This window comes from Staurois parvus, unplaced genomic scaffold (genome assembly GCF_062004578.1).
Source record: "Staurois parvus isolate SC_StPar_1 unplaced genomic scaffold, SC_StPar_1.0 ptg000353l, whole genome shotgun sequence".
NCBI lineage: Eukaryota > Metazoa > Chordata > Amphibia > Anura > Ranidae > Staurois > Staurois parvus.
This window is the reverse complement of record NW_028318149.1, coordinates 2,090,579-2,114,181: the sequence shown is the minus strand read 5'-3', so window position 1 is coordinate 2,114,181 and position 23,603 is coordinate 2,090,579. Positions and strand designations below refer to the sequence as shown.

The 23,603-nt window shown below is 47.6% G+C and overlaps 1 long non-coding RNA gene across 1 annotated transcript in view; it reads right to left on the bottom strand.

The window, feature by feature from the left end:
* Positions 1 to 1,883: 1,883 nt before the first annotated feature.
* LOC149456637 (uncharacterized) overlaps positions 1,884 to 23,603 on the bottom strand; it is a 34,360-nt gene continuing 12,640 nt past the window's right edge. Inside the window, exon 2 of the long non-coding RNA XR_016313841.1 lies at positions 1,884 to 2,176. This is a non-coding gene — a long non-coding RNA (uncharacterized LOC149456637). The remainder of the gene's footprint in view (positions 2,177 to 23,603) is intronic.

Here is a 23,603-nt window from a genome sequence, read left to right as displayed (position 1 = left end):
TGGCCTGGTACGCCCATGTGGACTTTTATATGTGGGTCGCACCACACGTTCACTGAGGACCCAATTTGGGGAGCATAAACGCAATATATTACATGGGTTTGACAAACACACGGTGCCTTGTCACTTTAATGAAAAACATGAGGAAAACCCTGTGGGTTTTACACTGAAGGTTTTTGGCATTGAGAATATACAAGGAGATATTTATTCAGGTAGAAGATTTTGAAAACTCTGCCTCTGTCCTATTGGATTCATAAATTAGACACGCTACTGCCTAAGGGCCTAAATGATGCCCTTGATGTACAATCTCGTTTAGTCTTTTCTTGATTGATTTTAGGTTCATTGCTATACTTGGTCACCCTTTTCTTGTTCCCGTCTTGCCTTTTTTTTTTTTTGGCTTCTCTTTTTTTCCTGCTTTTATTCATTGATATTATATTGAATTTTGATTATTCTATATTTTATAGAGTATTTGCATTTTATTACGTACATTCCCTCCATATACATTTATATATATATATATATATATATATATACACACATCCATTCTTCGTATGTCGAAAGTATGTATGGATTTTACATTATTATATTACATTATATTATATACTATATTATATATTTATATATAATTTTTAGGCATTTTATTGTATCGTTTACTTGGCTAAATCACTACTATATATATATTTATACATTTTCTTTATATATTTTTAGTTTTTTTCATTTCAATTACTATTGTGGCTTATGATGTTGAGCATATATGTATACGTAGCCCGCATTGATATTTTGTATTGCATATGTATGTATACATATTTGCATACATTTTTATTAATTTTATTATTTTTATATCATTAATTATATATGTATATATTTATTGTTAGTTCAGCATATGCATAATTTATGTTTGTGCCCCTGCTGGCCTGGCCTATATCCCACTGTCAGGTCTTTCACATCCATCCATTCTAGTAATTCATGTCCTATTTTTAATAAAGAAAACTTATTTATTTTCCTATCCTACATAGCAATTCATGTCATATTTTCTTGATTTTCATTATTATTTTTTTCACTTTCAGTTTTATATATACTTTTTCTCTATTTTTTTTTCTCTCATATCATTATTATCAATATTACATATCTATTACATTGTATTATAATATTTATTTTATTTTATCATTTTTATTTTATTTAATCTATTTATTTATTTTTTATATATCACAACATATTATATATCACTACTTATCATTTATTAGCAGCGCCTCCCAGCGCCACTCAGCGAGTCCCACATTCCTTTCATTTATTTTTTGCATGACATGCATCTAGACCAGTGTTGGAAAGCCTGTCTCCTTGGCGCATGCGCGGCCCGTGGTTTGGATACTGCGCGCATGCGCTGTTCACATGAATGGTTCCATTCATTTCATTCACTTATACTTCACCCATCTTGCAGTGTCTTCACATGCTTATTAAGCAATAACCACGTCATCGTCATACACTGCCTTCCATCTATTGTTATGCAGCATTCGGGCTGTTCCACATTGGAGGCAGTTTTCTATTTAAGATAATGACCATCCATCAAATACCAGGACCACTTTCCATGGGGGTAAATATAAGTGTGCCTTCAGCCTATTACATGTGTGGCAGCCTGTGTGTATTCCATGTATTATATTAGTTGCTGTTCGTTATATGATTATGTATGCCATTTTATTGTTTTGTTTTTTTTTGGCCGTGTCATTGGGCTGCTGGGAGTGGGTGGGAGGGTCTATTCCACCCTCCTTTTGACATTTCTTTGGTATGTGGGCTTGTGGCCAGCAGGTTCATTTCCATCTCTGAGGAAGGGGGTTCAGCTCCCAAAATGCGTTAGCTTATCCACAATTAAGACACAGCTCTTTTGCGACTGTTTTTGTGGACCATACACACTGCTTTTATTATCGTTGGTTTGTGAGTATACATCCTTTGTCTATTTAATAAATACATGGTATACCACGGTAATGCACGATGAGAGTGTGCCCTTGTCTGTTCTTTTTTATCAGTGGTCAGATTTCCCGATCTTTGAAGGGCAGCACCTCTTCGTTTGGCATCCTGACATTTTTCCAGTTTGCATGAGGATTGGAGCGCTGGTTTTGTTTGTTCATCTTTTGGAGTGCATCCAACCCGATTCAAGTAGGGAGTGTGCAGGCACTTCGACATCCTGAGAAAACAAAAAAAAGAGAAGACTAGGGGGAGGTGTACAGGAAAGAAAAGTGTAGAAGGGGTATCAAAGACAAGGTTGCCTAAGCAATCGATGGCCATTGGTAGAACACACTATCATAGTTGGGGGTCGCCAGAACCTACCTGGTGCACCTTGTAGTATATAATCAGAGAACGTGTTAGAAAGAGATAGCTATCTAACGCCTGACGTTAGGAAAAAGGGGGGGAGGAAAGGATAGGAAAAGGAAGATGACATAAAGGGGGAGGGGGGGAGATGGGGAAAAAGTGCATAACAATAACAAACACACTTATACAGTATCTCACAGAAGGGAGTACACCCCTCACATTTTTGTAAATATTTTATTATATCTTTTCATGTGACAACACTGAAGAACTGACACTTTGCTACAATGTAAAGTAGTTGCTGTCCCCTCAAAATAACTCAACACACAGCCATTAATGTCTAAACTGCTGGCAACAACAGTGAGTACACCCCCAAGTGAAAATGTCCATTTGGGCCCAATTAGCCAGTTTCCCTCTCCGATGTCATGTGACTCGTTAGTGTTACAAGGACTCAGGTGTGAATGGGGAGCAGGTGTGTTAAATTTGGTGCTATCGCTCTCACTCTTTCATACTGGTCACAGGAAGTTCAACATGGTACCTCATGGCAAACAAGTCTCTGAGTGTCAAGGTCCTACCTTTTTCCTGTGGTTATGTTACTTCATGTGCTGGTGTCCATCTTGGATTCTGCTGTGCATGATGGGAGCCCTTTTATGCCTTCAGGTTTCTGTGGCCCATCCTCCAGAGGGGTGTGGCTGATGACATATAAGCCTGTGGCCCGCACATGCTCTTTGCACTTGTGCCTTGTGTCTTTGTGTTGCTGTTACTCTGTTCTGACTCTCGTGACTCTCCTGGTATCTGATTCGGCTTGTCTTGACTATTCTTTGTATTCTCCTTTGATCTGACCCTCTGTTGCTGAACCCGGCTCGTGACCTGTGATTCTCGTCTGCTGTCCTGTACTGTTCTGTCCTGTTGTTGTTGACCCCGGCTTGTCTGACTACTCTTTTGTCTCTTCCACCAGCTACACGCCATTGGCGGCGGCCATTACCGCAGCTGAGGTGTCTCGGGGGCCGCGACCTGGTTCCTGGCTGCGTCAAGTCCATCCCCACCATCAGGGGCCCTGGTGAAGGGCAGCCTGGGACTTAGACTCCGCGCCCTGAGGGACTTTGGTCTGTGGGTGGTGGTTGTCGTCAGCCAGTGCGTTACATTGTTAGGCCTGCCTGTCCGTTCCTCAGCTCCTGCCCTGACATTACACAAGTGCCATGAACCCTGACGGTGCAGGCACGCCTTCGCTCCCAATGCTAGTCGCCAGACTCGATCAACAGGATCACCTGTTGGATCAGTTCGCTCAGGCGTTGCAAACTCTGCTTGCACGCACCGCGCACCTTACTCCTGGTGTTATTAGGCCGGTTGTCGCTCCGGTGGTCGCTTCCGATGCCGTTCCGCTTGCTGTGCCTACCGCCGCGGCTGATGCGGCACCCGCGGTGTCCAGAGGTATGACCGGTTCAGCCCCTCTTCCACAGCGCTTTGGGGGTGAGCCGAGTCAGTGTCGTGGGTTCCTCAACCAGGTGGGTATTTATTTTGAATTAATACCCCACGCCTTTCCGTCTGAGAGGTCAAAGGTGGGGTTCCTCATCTCACTACTCTCAGACAAGGCCTTGGCCTGGGCAAATCCCTTATGGGAGAGGAACGACCCGGTGATTCAAGATTTTTCTGGTTTTGTCGATGCCTTCCGTAGGGTATTCGACGTACCGGCTCGTTCCGCCTCGGCGGCCAAGCTGCTCATGACCATGCATCAGGGTTCACGGACCGTGGCCGAGTACGCTATAGAGTTTCGTACCCTGGCGGCAGAGGTCGGTTGGAACAATGAGGCTCTGGTGGCTGCGTTTTCCCATGGTCTTTCTGACTCATCGAAGGACGAGATTGCAGCTAAGGAACTGCCTGTGGTGTTGGAGGAGCTCATCTCTTTCCTGATCCTGATTGACACCAGGCTCAGGGAGAGGCCTTCACTCAAGGAACGCCTGCGGAGGCCTTCCAATCGACTGGCACCTGCGTTTTCTGTCCCACCCGTTCCTCCCTCTCCTCCCACGCCTCCTGGGGATGGCTTGTCTGGTGGGGAACCCATGCAGCTGGGGTTTGCTCGCCTTTCCGAGGGGGAGCGGGCCGCTCGGCGTCGGGAGGGTCGCTGCCTGTACTGTGGCCTCGGTGGGCACTTTCGGCAGTCTTGTCCGGTCCGTCCGGGAAACGCTCGCACCTGAGATCATGTCGGGGACAGATCTTGGGTGGAGTTTCCTCGTCCCCGGCGTCCCGCAAGGATAAGCCACTGATCACCGTGGTCCTTTCTTGGACAGGGGGCTCGGTGACGGCCCAGGCGTTGGTAGACTCTGGGGCCGGTGGGTTGTTCTTGGACAGCTCGTTTGCTGCGCAGCACTCCATTCCCCTGCAGGCTCGTGCTGCCCCATTGGTTCTCGAAGCAATAGATGGCAGGCCCCTGCAGCCGCCGCAGGTTACCCACGAGACCCTGCCAATAGAGGTAGCCATTGGGGCTGTTCACAGGGAGTTGGCCTGTTTTCAGGTGATTTCTTCCCCACACTATTCGGTGGTTTTGGGGTATCCCTGGCTCCAGAGGCACAATCCAACCTTCAATTGGCAAACAGCCGAGATTCTCTCATGGTCTCCACAGTGTGGGGCCGGGTGCATCCGGGGGCCGGTTAAGGTATTGTGTGCCTCCTCGGACTCTGCGTTGCCCACCGACTATGGGGAATACCGGGACGTGTTCGATAAGGTACGCGCTGGTACCTTACCACCGCATCGTCCTTACGACTGCGCCATATCCCTGCAACCCGGGGCCACTCCTCCACGTGGCAGGGTGTACCCTCTCTCGGTTGCGGAGAATAAGGCCATGGAGGAGTACGTGGTGGATGCGCTTTCCCGGGGGCACATTCGTAAGTCTACTTCCCCAGCAGGAGCGGGGTTTTTTTTCGTAAAGAAGAAAGGTGGGGAATTGAGGCCCTGCATCGATTATAGGGGTCTCAATCGGATTACCATTAAAAATGCATATCCAATTCCTTTGATTTCTGAGTTATTCGACCGCCTTAAGGGAGCAACGGTCTTTACCAAACTCGACCTTAGGGCGGCGTACAACCTCGTACGGATCAGACAGGGGGATGAGTGGAAGACCGCGTTTAACACTAGAACTGGGCACTACGAATACCTGGTGATGCCCTTCGGATTGTGTAACGCGCCCGCGGTCTTTCAGGAATTCATAAACGATGTCCTTCGTGATTTGTTGCAGCAATGCGTAGTGGTTTACCTGGATGACATCTTGGTTTACTCTACCTCCATGGAGTCCCATGTCCAGGATGTTAAGCAGGTGCTGCAACGATTGCGTGAGAACGGACTCTTTTGTAAACTCGAGAAGTGCGAGTTCCATCGATCCCAGGTTGCCTTTTTGGGCTACATAATTTCCGCGGAGGGATTTTCCATGGACCCTCAGAAGGTTGCGGCAGTTCTGCAGTGGCCTCGTCCCAATGGTCTTCGGCCCATTCAGCGCTTTCTGGGTTTTGCCAACTACTATCGGAAGTTCATCAGGAACTTCTCCACATTGGCAAAGCCTCTCTCTGACCTAACCAAGAAGGGGAGTAACCCTCACGAGTGGCCATCCGAGGCCATCAGAGCTTTCGAGGCTCTGAAAGCTGCCTTTGCTTCGGCTCCGATTCTTTCGCATCCCAATCCTGGGTTGCCCTTCGTCCTCGAAGTTGATGCTTCCGAGACGGGAGTAGGGGCTCTCCTGTCCCAGCGTCGGTCGCCCGATGGACCCCTACTTCCCTGCGGGTTCTACTCCAGGAAGCTTTCCTCGGCTGAGTGCAACTACCAGATTGGAGATCGGGAGTTGTTGGTCATCATTCTGGCTCTCAAGGAATGGAGGCACCTGCTCGAGGGTTCCGCGGTTCCGGTCCTCATTCTTACCGATCACAAGAACCTGACTTATCTTTCGGAGGCCAAGAGATTGACACCCCGCCAGGCCAGATGGGCTCTGTTCTTGTCACGCTTCAACTATGTGGTTTCATATTTGCCTGGTTCCAAGAATGTCAGGGCTGATGCGTTATCACGGCAATACTCTGAGTTGTCCAGGGAGGACTCTGAGCCAATCTCACTTATACCTCCAGATCAGATCCTGGCTGCCATTCGCACCAGTCTGACCTCTCCCCTTGGGGAGCAGATTTTGGCGGCTCAAACTGATGCTCCTCCCGGGAGGCCGGAGGGTAGATGTTTCGTACCCGAGGGATTGCGCACCCGCCTGCTGCGTACCTACCATAACGCCAAAACTGCCGGGCATCCAGGGAAGAACCAGCTGTGTTGGGTCGTCTCTCGCTTATTCTGGTGGCCAACCCTCCGTGCCGACATTGCCTCTTATGTAGCGGCATGTTCGATTTGTGCCCAGAATAAGTCTCCACGGCATCTCCCTTTGGGTCTTCTGCAACCCATTCCCAATGGGGAGCGTCCTTGGTCACATCTAGGGATGGACTTTATTGTAGACCTCCCGGTGTCTCGGGGTCATACGGTCATCCTCATGATCGTCGATCGGTTTTCCAAGATGTGCCATTGCATTCCACTCAGGAAATTACCCACAGCGCAGGAACTGGCCACGGTCTTTTCCAGGGAGATTTTTCGCCTGCATGGGTTACCTAAGGTGATTGTCTCAGACCGCGGGAGTCAGTTCGTGTCCAGATTCTGGCGTGCCTTCTGCTCCCAGTTGGGTATTAGTCTCTCCTTTTCATCAGCCTACCACCCGCAGTCCAATGGGGCTGCGGAGCGTTCCAATCAGGCCTTAGAACAATTCCTTCGGTGTTATATTTCAGACCATCAGGATGATTGGGCCGATCTCCTGCCGTGGGCAGAGTTTGCCAGGAACTCGGCGGTCAACTCCTCCACCGGGATGTCTCCCTTCATGGCCAACTATGGGTTTCAACCCGCGGTATTACCTGAGAGGTTCTCACCACAGGACATTCCGGCTGTGGAGAACCATCTTGCTGCCCTGCGTTCTTCTTGGGGGCAGATCCAGAGGGCCTTGAGGGACTCAGCTCAGCGCCAGAAGTTCCAGGCTGATCGCAGACGGTTGCCCGCTCCTTCATACCAGGTCGGCGATCGGGTGTGGTTGTCTACTCGCAACCTCAATCTTCGGGTGCCCACACCCAAACTGGCTCCCCGTTTTGTCGGTCCTTTCCGCATTCTCCGCAAAGTGAATCCGGTGGCCTATGCACTTGCCCTTCCGTCTGGGATGCGGATCTCCAATATCTTTCATGTTTCCCTGTTGAAGCCTCTGATCTGCAATCGCTTCACTACCTCTCTTCCTCGGCCCCGTCCTGTCCGGGTTGACGGTCATGAGGAGTATGAGGTGAGCCGGATCCTGGACTCTCGATTGGTGCGCGGTCAATTACAGTTCCTGGTTCATTGGCGCGGTTATGGTCCCGAGGAGCGTTCCTGGGTTCCTTCCGCGGATGTCCATGCTCCTGCCCTCCTCCGCGCTTTTCATACCCGCTTTCCTCAGAAACCTTTTGTTGAGCCGCGGAGGGGGAGGGGCCCTTGAGGGGGAGGTACTGTCAAGGTCCTACCTTTTTCCTGTGGTTATGTTACTTCATGTGCTGGTGTCCATCTTGGATTCTGCTGTGCATGATGGGAGCCCTTTTATGCCTTCAGGTTTCTGTGGCCCATCCTCCAGAGGGGTGTGGCTGATGACATATAAGCCTGTGGCCCGCACATGCTCTTTGCACTTGTGCCTTGTGTCTTTGTGTTGCTGTTACTCTGTTCTGACTCTCGTGACTCTCCTGGTATCTGATTCGGCTTGTCTTGACTATTCTTTGTATTCTCCTTTGATCTGACCCTCTGTTGCTGAACCCGGCTCGTGACCTGTGATTCTCGTCTGCTGTCCTGTACTGTTCTGTCCTGTTGTTGTTGACCCCGGCTTGTCTGACTACTCTTTTGTCTCTTCCACCAGCTACACGCCATTGGCGGCGGCCATTACCGCAGCTGAGGTGTCTCGGGGGCCGCGACCTGGTTCCTGGCTGCGTCAAGTCCATCCCCACCATCAGGGGCCCTGGTGAAGGGCAGCCTGGGACTTAGACTCCGCGCCCTGAGGGACTTTGGTCTGTGGGTGGTGGTTGTCGTCAGCCAGTGCGTTACATTGTTAGGCCTGCCTGTCCGTTCCTCAGCTCCTGCCCTGACACTGAGGATCTGAAAAAAAGAATTGTTGCTCTACATAAAGATGGCCTAGGCTATAAGAAGATTGCCAAGATCCTGAAACTGAGCTGCAGCACGGTGGCCAAGACCATACAGCAGTTTAACAGGACAGGTTCCACTCAAAACAGGCCTCGCCATGATCGACCAAAGAAGTTGAGTGCACGTGCTCAGTATCATATCCAGAGGTTGTCTTTGGGAAATAGACATATGAGTGCTGCTAGCATTGCTGCAGAGGTTGAAGGGGTGGACGGGGGCAGCCTGTCAGTGCTCAGACCATACGCCGCACACTGCATCAAATTGGTCTGCATGGCTGTCATCCCAGAAGGAAGCCTCTTCTATACTAAGGACATGGATTACTGGAACCATGTCCTGTGGTCTGATGAGACCAAGATAAACGTATTTGGTTCAGATGGTGTCAAGCGTGTGTGGCGGCAACCAGGTGAGGAGTACAAAGAGAAGTGTGCCTTGCCAACATTCAAGCATGGCGGTGGAGTGTCATGATCTGGGGCTGCATGAGTGCTGCCAGCACTGGGGAGCTACAGTTCATTGTGGGAACGCCAACATGTACTGTGACACACTGAAGCAGAGCCATCCCTTCAGAAACTGTGCCGCAAGGCAGTATTCCAACATGATAATGACCCCAAACACACCTCCAAAATGACCACTGCCTTGCTAAAGAAGCGGAGTGTAAAGGTGATGGACTGGCCAAGCATGTCTCCAGACCTAAACCGTATTGAGCATCTGTGGGGCATCCTCAAACAGAAGGTGGAGGAGCACAAGGTCTCTAACATTCACCAGCTCCATGATGTTGTCATGGAGGAGTGGAAGAGGACTCCAGTGGCAATCTGTGAAGCTCTGGTGAACTCCATGCCCAAGAAGGTTAAGGCAGTGCTGGAAGATAATGGTGGCCACACAAAATATTGACACATTAGGCCCAATATGGACATTTTCACTTAGGGGGGGACTCAGAGGCGTATTTGCCACGAGGCAAACAAGGCATTTGCCTAGGGTGGCACTTTTTAGGGGGGGCGGTGCGGCGGCAGTGCCGCCCCCCCTTTCCCACGGAAAGGACAATTCTGTGGGAAAGGGACAGGGGCTGCTGTGTCTTACCTGACTTCATGTCCCACGTTGATCTGGTCCACAAGGCGCTGCTGGAGGAGGGGTGCAGAGGGTGTCCATCCGGTGTCTTCATCTTCCTGGATCTTGATCGCAATGAGAGGCAGCATGAAGATTGAAGATCGAATGAGGGAGCAGCTGGAGCTGGTGAAGAGGAGAAGAGCGGCTGGAGAAGGAAGACAGCTGATGAGTAAGTGTCTGTGCCTGAAGGAGGGAGCGCGGGCTAGAGCAGGGGTCAGCACAGCGATGTAAGTATAATTGGTGTCAGTGGGAGTAATAGTGCCCCATCATTAGTGTCAGTGTGGGAGGAATAGTGCCCCCACATTGGTGTCACTGACACCAATGAGGGGGCACTTTTCCTCCCACTGACACCAATGATGGGGCACTATTCCTCCCACTGACACCAATGATGGGACACTATTCCTCCCACTGACACCAATGATGGGGTACTTCCTCCCACTGACACCAAAGATGGGGCACTATTCCTCCCACTGACACTAATGATGGGGCACTATTCCTCCCACTGACACCAATGATGGGGCACTTCCTCCCACTGATACCAATGATGGGGCACTATTTCTCCCCCTGACACCAATGATGGGGCACGATTCCTCTCACTGACACCAATGATGGGGCACGATTCCTCCCACTGACACTAATGATGGGGCACGATTCCTCCCACTGATACAAATGATGGGGCACCATTCCTCCCCGACACCAATGATGGGGCACGATTCCTCCAACTGACACCAATGATGGGGCACGATTCTTTTAGAGAAGTGCTGAGTTTCGTTCTGTCACCGCAGTGGGATCTGCAATTTGTGCGGCTGAAAGACTATTGTTGGAGGAGTCATCCTGTTGAGATCCATGCTCTTGAGATGAAGAGGAAAATTCATGTGAAGGCTGTGGAGAGTTCATTTTAGTTTGGGGCTTTTTAGCAGGAGTGGCTGAGGACTTGGTGGTGTTCGCCATGGATTTGCTTGATTTGGCTGGAGTGGTTATGGAATTTTTGCCCATGTTCTCGCTAGGAGCGAGTGGTACCTCAGTGTGTCCGGTGGTTCAGGAGATCTGTAGGCAAGGAATTCCAGCTCTCAGGACTCTCAAGAAACAGATAGCGGGTGAAAAACAGGGTTTGAGATTAAACTGTAGCAAATTGAGGTTGTGGCAGGATTGCGGAGGGTTACAGGTGAAAGAGCAGATTAGGCTCAAGAGCCTGCAACATGTAGGTTCCCAAATGATGGCAGGGGCATCAGTGTTGTCTCATCTGTGCTGGGTATCTGGATCAGAAAGTAAGGGAACCACAGCTTAGCCCAGATCTCTACTATTGTTCCGGCTGGTTCCTTCCAGGGGATGCTGGCCTATCGTCTGCCACAGGGGTTTCCCTCGTGGCTTATGGAGCTCCAGAGGCCTGAGGAGCCAGGGCCTGGCGCTAGAAGGCAGCTAAGGAGGACAAGGCCTGGTCCTGCTGTGTCGGATGGGCCGCCAAAGGCAGGCTACAGGTGGGGGTCCAGTCCCGGGGAGCAAGAGGAGCGGAGGTAGGTCGAGCGGCCAAGCAGTCCTGCAGTATGGTACAGGCTGGGGGGAGCTCACGTGAGCCATTGGAAAATGGTGGCTGCCACCTCCCCCTGCTCTCGGAGTGGCACCACTAATGATAGGGACCGGTTACTTGGCAATCTGCTCCTATGAAGTGATGCAGCCGGGTTTGGGGGGTTACCAGGGAAAGGGAGGTGTCAGGCTCGTCTTTGGAGGGGCTGAGAGATTATGTGTGCCCGGGTAGAGAGGAGCTAGTTCAGAATGCGGCCATCTTCAGTGGCTGCTCGACAACGCCCCGCATCATCACTCTTTCAAGATCGATCATCATCATCACCACTCAAAGTACACTCCTCGAATCATCACTCTCTAGATCACCATCTTGATCACTCAGTCTTCCGACAAGATGCTCTATCAAACATAGCAATATCTTGAACCAAGGCTCTGCTGATTGATCTCATTGAAAACCCTCTGCCAATCATCTACAGGTCATCACGTAAACGGTCTTGCATCCCCAGGTGTGATTCCATGACTCTTTACAAATAACTTTATTGGTAAAGTATACTTTGAAATACAAATAGTTACCTTCAGAAGTCAGAAGAAAATGTTGCAAAGTAGTTATCATAGTTTCTTGCATTCTGTTCAAAGGTATATTCACCATCTCAGGAATCAGATAATTAAGTCAAGCTGTTATCAACATAACTGTTAGCATAGATTTAAGCCTTGTATTGTGCTGCAGAAGAGTCCGAGGGGAAGGTCTGAGTGCGCAGACCTTGTTGTATGGCAGTGTAGTTCAATTTAATTAAGAAAGACAGGTGCACTCACACACTAAATCAACCATATAAACATTAATGAAGAAATGGTATCAACATGATAAAAACATGACTCAAAAAAGTGCAAAGATATATCAATGCAAATGAAATCTAAATATATATAACAAAGTCTGATACAGTACAAAAACTGTATGTAAATGTAGTATGTCACAAAATGTCAAAAGTATAGTCCAATTGCTTATATTTTGAGACAGTGGTGATGGTACCTTTTGAATGAAAAATAAATTGTCTAATTCATCCTAAGTTCCTAGTGTCACGATCGCCGCCACCAACATGTGACAGTCGCACAACCGCGACCAACAATAATACGTCACGCCCGCCGCGTCAGACCCCAGACCTTCTCACCAAACTCGTGACCAAAGGACCGGCCAATCTAAAACCGCAGTGTGACGCGCGTAACAAGGCCACACCCAGCTGCACCCTGCACAGCGATTGTCCAGCTAATGGGCTACAATCGGTGCCTGCAGCCTGAATGCGCTTGTTACAGGGTCAGGTTAATTATGCAACTAACCCTCTACTGCCACCACCACTTTTGTCGGAGACTGGGAAACTCCCGTTATCAAATATACACTATAATGATTGAAAAGTCGCCTGTCCAATACGGTCACCGCAGGCCGATTGGGCAGAGGATTAAACAAACACAGTAGCGTCTCTTCAAAGGCAGGAATTCGCGAATTGCAAGTAAGCGCTTAGAAACAGTTTAACACTTTCAGAAAGAAAGATTTATTACTAAAAGAGTCAAACAGGTGCAATAAAATATTTACAAAGAAAATGTAACTAGATATATTTTATATATATATATATATATATATATATATATATATATACAGTCATGGCCGAAATTGTTGGCACCCTTGATATTTCTCCAGGAAATCATGTATTTCTCACGAAACGTATTGCATTAACACATGTTTTGCTATACACATGTTTATTCCCTTTGTGTGTATTGGGACAAAACAAAAAAAGGGAGGAAAGAAAGCAAATTCGACATAATGTCACACAAACCTCCAAAAATGGGCTGGACAAAAGTATTGGCACCCTTTCACAACTGTGGATAAATAAGAATGTTACAAGCATGTGATGCTCCTGTAAACTCACCTGGGGCAAGTAACAGGTGTGGGCAATATAGAAATCACACCTGAAAGCAGATAAAAAGGAGAGACGTTCACTTAACCTTTGCATTGTGTGTCTGTCTGTGCCACACTAAGCATGGACAACAGAAAGAGGAGACGAGAACTGTCTGAGGACCTGAGAACCAAAATTGTGGCAAAATATCAACAATCTCAAGGTTACAAGTCCATCTCCAGAGAACTAGATTTGCCTTTGTCCACAGTGCGCAACATTATCAAGAAGTTTGCAACCCATGGCACTGTAGCTAATCTCCCTGGTCGTGGACGGATGAGGAAAATTGATGAAAGATTGCAACGCAGAATAGTCCGGATGGTGGATAAGCAGCCCCAAACATGTTCCAAAGACATTCAAGCTGTCCTGCAGGCTCAGGGAGCATCAGTGTCAGCGCGAACTATCCGTCGACATTTAAATGAAATGAAACGCTATGGCAGGAGACCCAGGAGGACCCCACTGCTGACACAGAGACATAAAAAAGCAAGACTACAGTTTGCCAAAATGTACTTGAGTAAGCCAAAAGCCTTCTGGGAAAACGTCTTGTGGACAGATGAGACCAAGATAGAGCTTTTCGGTAAAGCACATCATTCTACTGTTTACCGAAAACGGAATGAGGCCTACAAAGAACAAAACACAGTACCTACGGTAAAATATGGTGGAGGTTCAATGATGTTTTGGGGTTGTTTTGCTGCCTCTGGCACTGGGTGCCTTGACTGTGTGCAAGGCATCATGAAATCTGAGGATTACCAAAGGATTTTGGGTCGCACTGTAGGGCCCAGTGTCAGAAAGCTGGGTTTGCGTCCAAGATCCTGGGTCTTCCAGCAGGACAATGACCCCAAACATACGTCAAAAAGCACTCAGAAATGGATGGCAAAGAAGCGCTGGAGAGTTCTGAAGTGGCCAGCAATGAGCCCAGATCTAAATCCCATTGAACACCTGTGGAGAGATCTTAAAATTGCTGTTGGGAAAAGGTGTCCTTCCAATAAGAGAGACCTGGAGCTGTTTGCAAAGGAAGAGTGGTCCAAAATTCCGGGTGAGAGGTGTCAGAAGCTTATTGATGGTTATAGGAAGCGACTGATTTCAGTTATGTTTTCCAAAGGGTGTGCAACCAAATATTAAGTTAAGGGTGCCAATACTTTTGTCCAGCCCATTTTTGGGGTTTTGTGTGACATTATGTCATATTTGCTTTTCTGCCTCTGTTTTATATTTGTTCCAATACATACAAAGGGAATAAACATGTGTATAGCAAAACATGTGTTAATGCAATACCTTTTTTGTGTGAAATACTTGATTTTCAGGAAAAATATCAAGGGTGCCAACAATTTCGGCCATGACTGTATATATATATATATATATATATATATAAAGACCCACAACACAGCAAGAAGATAATAGGAAGGAAGTTAAAGGATTAAGTTACTTGCCAATACGTCTTGGTTTGTAAGCAGATCCAAGTTGCAGAGCGGAAAGGGTCTTTGATCTCCTCTGTTACGATGTTAAGATCAGGAGATGTGTTAAGCTTACTTTTGGCTCGCCAGCCTGTCCTTTTTTAAATCCCGTGCAAGGGGGGTGGCTCTGAATACTGGCCATTACGCTGTTTTGGGAGGGGTCAGTCGGGAGAACTCTGAATTAGAACCAACATCTGTCATAATCCATGACATGAAACATAGGGGAAAAAACCTGACTTGAGGAATGTCATTTAACTTCTGTCACCTGGCTGGTAGGTTTTATGAGGTTTCAACTTCTTTCAAGTCCGGGGAAAAACTATCTTATCTTGATTAGGAGGGGTGAGTTTTCAAAGGCCTAGGGACAACCAGTCTCTGGCTTCATGGGGGGGCTTTGTTGCTCTGGGCCCCCTGCTGTTCTAGCCTGCCAAACACTGTCCCTGTGCCTCTCAGGAAGGGAGGGGGTAGGGAAGGAAGGAAGGATTGAGGAATACTTCTAATAAAAGAAAAAAAGGGGAACTCCGCGTCCAACTCTGATGAGCAAGTTTGTTACACCTCCCCCTCGGGTGGTTGAACTACAAGTTCCCTCCTGACGCAACTGACCTCTGTTTAGAGGTTCCTCTTGGGTCGTCCTGGTACCGCTGCACTGCGGGAGATCCGAATTCCGTCTGAAAAGGAAGTCGTTCTCCCCAGCAACACTACTGGGCCGATCAAGTGAGTGGTCACGGGTGGGTACCAGTCGGCTGTGACGATCCGAATACCGTGGCAACTGCCGGGGTGCCCATCTGTTCGCAACACACTTTGGCTCAGGGGTGTCATTTGCTAACATATTAATATGTAGCTTCTTGTCGAGGTAGAGAAGGAGATTTCCCTCTCCTATCTTCTTCCTCAGGCTTAGGGCTACATCTGACCTGAAGTTAGTAGCACCTGTGGGCACCGGAACCAGATAGGCGAATTCTAGACCTCGCCTCCCAGTAGTGTCCACAGGTACCTTCATCCAAGATGGACAGTCCTTGTTACCTGCTAGCATCCAGGACACCAGTTCCTCCAGTTTCCTGTCTGCTAGGTCAGTCACAGGTCCAGCTGAGCCAGGATCGTCGCATCCAGGCGTCTTACCTTAGCCAGCTGTACCCGCAACTGACGTAACCTGCTTTTTGGCCTGGGGAGCAGACCAGGCCTCAACTGCCTCAGTCTCCCCCTGCCCAGACCTCTTGGGGTCTCTTCTTACTGGTGTGTTCCCAAACTGAACCACTGACATGCCCCTCTGACAGTTACCCTTCTCCACTGTCAAACTGGGCATGGGCGGTTGGTTCCGGACTAGTGACAGGGGCCCAAGTTGCTCTTCCCAGACAGGGCCGAACACTGTAAGGCCCCTAACATGGGCAACTGCACCCAGTTCCATTCCGCATTCGGGCCATTCCTGACCGCTGGAGAGGTGGTCCGTGCGTTCTCAACCCCAACTAGCTTTCCCGTGGAATCAGGCAAGCTGCATGGGTTAGCAAAGGCTGGCTCGTCTTGAGCCTGCTGGGTTAAAGAAGGTGGCCCATACCCTTTGCTCAGGTCCATGATGGTAAAACAGCGGGCACCCTCCGGATGCTCCATGTCCTCATGGCTCCTGGGCATGGGGTAGGCCACAACCACAGGGCTGGCGTTCAGTTTTCCAAGGTCCTCCGAAAGCCTGGTCATCGTATCCTGCTTCAGGACTGTGACCACCAGGGATGCCCAGACTCTAGCTGACCCCTGGATTCCTGACTGTGCCATTCCCTTCATCTCTGTGGCCCAGTCAGCCTGCACCTTCTGAATCCAGACACCATCTATCAGAGGCCTGGCCAGCAGCTCCGGAACCCGAGTGCCAAGGAAGGGCGATTGGGTCTGGGCCCTGCAGCCCTCTCTCTGTAACCCAAGCATCAACCCCCCTTCCACTCGTAATCCAGGCATGCTGCCCCTGCCTATGATATCTGTCTGTCTGCCTGTGGACACACCTTGACAAGTAAGATTAACTGACAGGCTTTCAGGCTTCCACCCCCGTGGGGGTAGGCCATTCTTCCTGTCAGGCTTTTGTTTACCCTTCCCAGCAGGCAGGCTCAGTCCTAGCCACAAGCTGAAATCTCCATATGAATGACTTTCCAGAGCTGCCTTACTCGTGAAACTACAAGTCACAGCTAGATTACCTCTGAAGGTCCTTTGGGACTCACTTTTCAGGGCTGCCTGAAGTCTGGAACTACAAGTCCCAGCCAGCTTACCTCTGAAGGTCCTTTGGGACTCACTTTTCAGAGCTGCCTGAAGTGTGGAACTACAAGTCCCAGCCAGCTGTGGTGTGCCTTTCTTAGCAGGGCAACTCACAGCTAGGGGACTTCTGAAGTTCCTTTGGGAATCGCTTTTCAGTGCTGCCTGAGGCGTGGAACTACAAGTCCCAGCCAGCTGCCCAGTCCTATGCAAGGCCAACGCCTGGGCACTTATCAAGGCACAATCTTTTGGGCCCGGGCAAGGAACAGGCCTTTCCAGACCATCCCCTTGCTCAGCCCCCAGAGACTGTACCTCTGCCCCCGTCACAGCACTGTGGGTGACCCCCAACAGTGGAAATATATAATTTGTCTCATCATGAATATCACAATCATTGTTAGCATTACCAACCATACTATCAACAATACTGACATTATCAACGACAGTACTGACTTCACTATCAAGGTTACTGACATTATTAATGACATTCCTGACTTTACTATCAATGTTACTGACATTAGTAATATCAACTCTATTGTCATCACAACGATTATCAACAGTCACGTTCATAATATCAATGACACATGAGTTCAATACCACTCCAGGCAAGGAGATTTCTTCTTGTTCTCCAGCTAATGGAGAATCCTGTAGCCCCACACCATTCCCAGCCCCCTCCCTCTGTCCATCCACCGGTGGCCTAGACATTACCCCAATATCTGTCCACAGTACCTTGGCTTGTCCAGAGAGTTCCAGGAGGCCCTTCTGGGTATTCTCGGCAGGGGCATAATACGAAACAAGAGTGCCTAGGTCAGCACCCAACAAAACAGGTGTGGGCAGTTCATTTGACACCCCCACCTCTCTCATCCCCCTCCCCGCACCCCAATCTAGGAATACCTTTGCACAGGGTATGCGTGAACGGGTCCCCCCAACTCCTGTGAGGGTAAGGAACTTTCCTGGGATGAGGTTCTGTGGCTCAATCAGCTCTGGCCGGATCAAGGTGACTTCGGCCCCGGTGTCCCGGAAACCAGTTGCAGACCGGTTGCCCACGGTAACGGGCTGCAAGTTGGCAGGGGTTACCCGCATCTTCCTGCGAAAGAACAGCACAGAAGAAGAGTTGCTGGCCAGATGATGTCGTCTGCTTCTGCTCAGGACACTGCATCCTGAGATGTCCGGCTTTCCCACAGGTGAAACATCTGCAGGTGTCAGGCAGGAATGGCTTTGCTCCAAGCGCTGCAGGTGTGGGTGGAGGAGAAGCTTGACTCACCAAAGTAGGAGAGGTTGCTAGGGGTGATTTCCCCCCTTTCCAGCTGTTAGAGGAGCCTTGCAAGGGTCAGACACCCGCGTGTGGACGAAGGTATCTGCCAGATCTGCTGCAGCTTTAGTAGATGCTGGCTCCCTCTCCAAGACACACTGTCTGACGTCTGCCGGGCAAATGTGCAAGAGTTGATCTCGTATCATGAGATCTTCCAAAGATTCATAGGAATCGGCTTTCAGCCCCTTAGTCCACTGTCGGAATGTGGTGCGTAAGCGACTTGCCACATCCGTGTAAGAGTCCCCAGGTCCCTTCTGCATGGACCTAACCTGCTTACGGTACACTTCCGGGGTTATCTGGTACTTCCGGATGATGGCATCTTTTAAAAGTTCATAATCATCATCTTGCCCCTCTGGCAATTCAACAAACGCATCCAGGGCCTTGCCTCGTAGCCCTGGTGTCAGGTACTGAGCCCATTGAGCTAGGGGCACATAGTACTGACGGCACGTTTTTTCAAAGGACAGTAAGTACATGTCAATGTCACTGTCCTTTTCCATCACTGGAAACTTGGCTGCGCCCACAGAAAGAGTGGCGTCCCTGTGATCTAGGGACCAGAGGTTCTGACCCGGTCGCTGTGGCTGGAGCCTTGCCATCTCCAGCTTGTGCCAACGATCAGCTTCCCTCTTAGCCTGGCGTTCCTCTCTGGCAGCCGCTGCTTGGAGTTCCTCTCTCTCAGCCCGGCATTCCGCAGTTTCTCTGTCAGTCTGGCATTCAAGGAACCAAAGGTATGCCTCCAGATCTGTCTCCATGAGGCATTTCAGGGCTTCCTGCATCTGAGGAGAGTCTCTGCTGGTTACAGGCACCACGGTGCTAGCGCGCTCAGGCGGTGGTGTGACGCTAACATTTGGTGATCTTCCAGTGTCAGTCTCTGTATGCCCATCCTGTGAGGCCGTCTCTGAGCCACTGGCAATGTGGGTAACAGGAACCCCTCCATGTTCAAGTTCCCCCGAGTTCTGATCTGCTCGGATATCATACTCCACTAGATCACTAATCAAATCTTCACAATTTTTGCGACCGACGTCCAATCCTCGTGAGGTACATGCTGCCTTCAAATCACCTTTGCTCATTTTCTCGTATTCTGCTACACCAGGCATAATTGCAAGAAAAGATAGAAGAGAAAAATAGGAAAAGGTAGGAGCTGTTGCTATATGTCTCTCTCTCTCCGGCCAATCTAAAACCGCAGTGTGACGCGCGTAACAAGGCCACACCCAGCTGCACCCTGCACAGCGATTGTCCAGCTAATGGGCTACAATCGGTGCCTGCAGCCTGAATGCGCTTGTTACTGGGTCGGGTTAATTACGCAACTAACCCTCTACTGCCACCACCACTTTTGTCGGAGACTGGGAAACTCCCATTATCAAATATACACTATAATGATTGAAAAGTCGCCTGTCCAATACGGTCACCGCAGGCCGATTGGGCAGAGGATTAAACAAACACAGTAGCATCTCTTCAAAGGCAGGAATTCGTGAATTGCAAGTAAGCACTTAGAAAGAGTTTAACACTTTCATAAAGAAAGATTTATTACTAAAAAAGAGTCAAACAGGTGCAATAAAATATTTACAAAGAAAATGTAACTAGATATATATATATATATATATATATATATATATATATACACATATGCATATAAAGACCCACAACACAGCAAGGAGATAATAGGAAGGAAGTTAAAGGATTAAGTTACTTGCCAATACGCCTTGGTTTGTAAGCAGATCCAAGTTGCAGAGCGGAAAGGGTCTTTGATCTCCTCTGTTAGGATGTGAAGATCAGGAGATGTGTTAAGCTTACTTTAGGCTCGCCAGCCTGTCCTTTTTAAAACCCCCTGCAAGGGGGGCTGGCTCTGAATACTGGCCATTACGCTATTTTGGGAGGGGTCAGTCGGGAGAACTCTGAATTAGAACCAACATCTGTCATAATCCATGACATGAAACATAGGGGAAATAACCTGACTTGAGGAATGTCATTTAACTTCTGTCACCTGGCTGGTAGGTTTTATGAGGTTTCAACTTCTTTCAAGTCCAGGGAAAAACTATCTTATCTTGATTAGGAGGGGTGAGTTTTCACAGGCCTAGGGACAACCAGTCTCTGGCTTCATGGGGGGGCTTTGTTGCTCTGGGCCCCCTGCTGTTCTAGCCTGCCAGCAACTTTAAACACACACTGTCCCTGTGCCTCTCAGGAAGGGAGGGGGTAGGGAAGGAAGGATTGAGGAATACTTCTAATAAAAGAAAAAAAGGGGAACTCCGCATCCAACTCTGATGAGCAAGTTTGCTACACCTAGGACTAAGGCCCTTTTCAGGCGTGGCACACTCGCCAGCAGATCCATTCGCTCGGCTTGTGATCTCCCCGCTGATCCCCACTGAGCATGCGGAAGACAGGTCTGTGTCTGCTCTGCTGCTGCCGAGTGGACACAGACACAGGCTGCTTTTTCCTATGGGGCTGTTGGATGGAAACGGACTGCCTGCCTGTTTCCACCCGACTGTCATTCGATCCAATAGACGGATGGGGAATGGATCCCCATCCGTCTAGTTTTGGCATACAGGATCGGATCAGATGCTGGCGGGTGTCAACAGACATATGCCGCTGGAACATAGAGGTCTATGGATTGTCCATTAGGATCTGCATGAAAAACTGACGGACTCGATCGGACCGTCAGTGTGAAAGGGGCCTTAAACATTAGTTGTACTAATTGTTATTGTCCAGTTGTAGTTACATGATATTAGTTTAACTGTGCCTATGTGCAATAAATCAAACTTATATGTGATTGTTAGTGACTTGGCAGTGAGTAAATTGTTATTTATTTTCTTGTTACGGAGTCCATAATAACAATTTTATTGTGCTAAAAATCTACACAGAGGTAAATGGAAGCAGGAAATTAATCTAAGTCAGTGTGGTTATATCTATTTTACTGTATGCTGATTAGCACGTTGAAAGGCTGGAGATACTGTCAAATTGATTAATTAACTATCAATTTTGCGGTCTTGGGGAGTAGGTGGATCTTCACCTGGAATCCTTGGCATTCAGATTATCTGGTTTTATTCTTGGATACTAAGGCAGTGCTATCCCAATTACAGCATCAGAAATGGGAATGGAATCATATATGGGTGACCTTTTATGCTAAGGCACTTTCATCTATTCCTAATGACAAAGCTGTTGTTGCATTGGAACATCACTTGGTCATCTTACGTGACTACTCTGAGGACTTGAGAAACTTCTTGTTATTGGAGGTGAAATTCTAACTTTTACACTGTTTGCTGGAAGTTTCTACTTACAGAGATAGGAATCTTTTTAGGGGGTGATGTCTTCACCCTAGCTTAGCATACTTAATATGGGTCAGTGCAGCTGCTCCACATCTTTGCAAATGGGAACACCCATCACGAGCCATATGTATTTGTACAGTTACTATATAGACGTGTTAACAATATGGCAGGGCACACAGGAGGAACTATGTGATATGTACAGAGTATGGCAGCAATAATAAGTTGAATTTAAGCTTTACCAATGCATGGGATCAAGCAATTATTAACTTCCTAAATGTGTCTACAAGGTGATCCTGACAAAGGAACTTTGATTACCTCTACCTGCTGCAAGGAGTACAGTGGCAACTCAACACTGCTTGCTACCAGCTGTCATCTGCAGCATAAGATTAAAGCTGTGCCAGTGGGTGAACCTACGCAGGCAAGAAGGAAGTGTTTGAATGATAAGTCTTTTGGCTTAGAAACTGAGGTCATTACAGAATGAAAAAGACAGATAAAATATACACAGTCGACTCTGAATAGAGCTATAAAAATTGTCAGTGGGAGGAACTGTTGTATGGTAGTGAAAACAAAAAGAAGGAAAAGTCTGACAAACGGAAATTTCTTTCCACCTTTTACACTGAGTTTGCAGCTGTTAAACACATTATGAAAGCACATTTTTCCCATTTACATTGGGATCATCAGCTGTATACAATTTATAAGAAGTTTGTCGTTTATCTTCAAGGAGGGTACTCGCCTTGGGACTGCTTATTTCAACCAGCGTTTTTTAAACTCAAGATACTTGAAGGAAGGGGTCAAAGAGTCTTTCAAATGTAGGCTCGATACATGTTGCTACTGTTAAAGTTCATACAAAGAATGCAGAGTTTATTGATTAATGAGATCTTTGGTGTATCCATGGAGACATGGATGAATGGATAAGTTTGCTTTTGCTTTGAATATTAAAAAATAAATAGCGTTTTCAGTCTGTGGTGCTCAGATGCAGTGTACTTCCCGCTGAAGTTTATAATATGGGCAGCACAGTAGTTAAATGGTTAGCACTTCCGCCTGGCAGTACTCGGGTCATTGGTTCGAATCCCAACCACGGCACCACCTGCCTGGAGTTTGCATGTTCTCCCTGTGCCTGCGTGGGTTTCCTCCAGGTACTCTGGTTTCCTCCCACACTCCAAAAGACATGCTGGTAGGTGAATTGGATCCTGTCTAAATTGGCCCTAGTATGTGTATGTATGAATGTGAGTTAGGGACCTTAGATTGCACGCCCCTTCAGGGTTAGGGACTGATGTGAATGTACAATATATATGTAAAGCGCTGAGTAAATTGACGGCACTATATAAGTACCTGAAATAAATAAATAAATAAAATAAATAATATGTTTACAATATGTGGGATGCACTGGAAGTTGAAATTATTGTGCAGATCAATATCTCACCATATCACAACAATCCAATGTTGTTAAACATTTTTCAAATGTTCATATGGGCAAAATTGATTTTTTTTTCTTTCTATGCTATTAAAGGAAAAGTTAGGAATATTTAAAAAAACATACATACTCCCTCCTTGCCGTAGCATTAGTCTGGAACGTGTTAGCATCTGTATGGTTTTTACCCTGTACTCACTAAGAATAAAACTTGTATTGTGGAAACTTCAAAACTATTAGCATTTTGTAAACTAACATATTACTTTGTAAAAGTAGTGGTGAGATCTCACTGTGCTGCACGTAGCCTGTTCAGAAAGCAGAGCTGGAGAAGGGGCCCAGTAGATCCTTCCACTACATGCTACCTGTGGGTGGGGGGGGACAAAACCAATCAGCCTGCAAAAATAGAGAGAGCGACTAGTCTTTACTACATGAAACTCCTGCAAAGTTTCCTGGCCAAATATGAGTTGTTTGTGTTGAGTTACTGCACAGATCTGGAAGACATACAAAAACATCAAGTATGAATTTACATGTCTCTTTATGTTTTTAGAGATGTTTTTTTTCAATTTTAGGTAGGTTAAATACATACAAATGAACTTTAACAAAAGCATAAATTGTTTTACAAACAATGCCAAAGTAATTCTGTTTTTATCCAGACATCATATGCAGAATGTGATCATATAAAATATAAACTTCAGTTTACAGTAGATTGCATATCTTATACATATTGATTAAGCCATGGGGGTGAGTTTCCTAAAACTGGAGTACAAAATCTGGTGCAGCTCTGCATAGAAACCTAGCAACTTCCAGGTTATTTTGTCACAGCTTAAAGTGGTTCTAAAGCCTTAAGAAATTTTATCTTAATGCATTCTACGT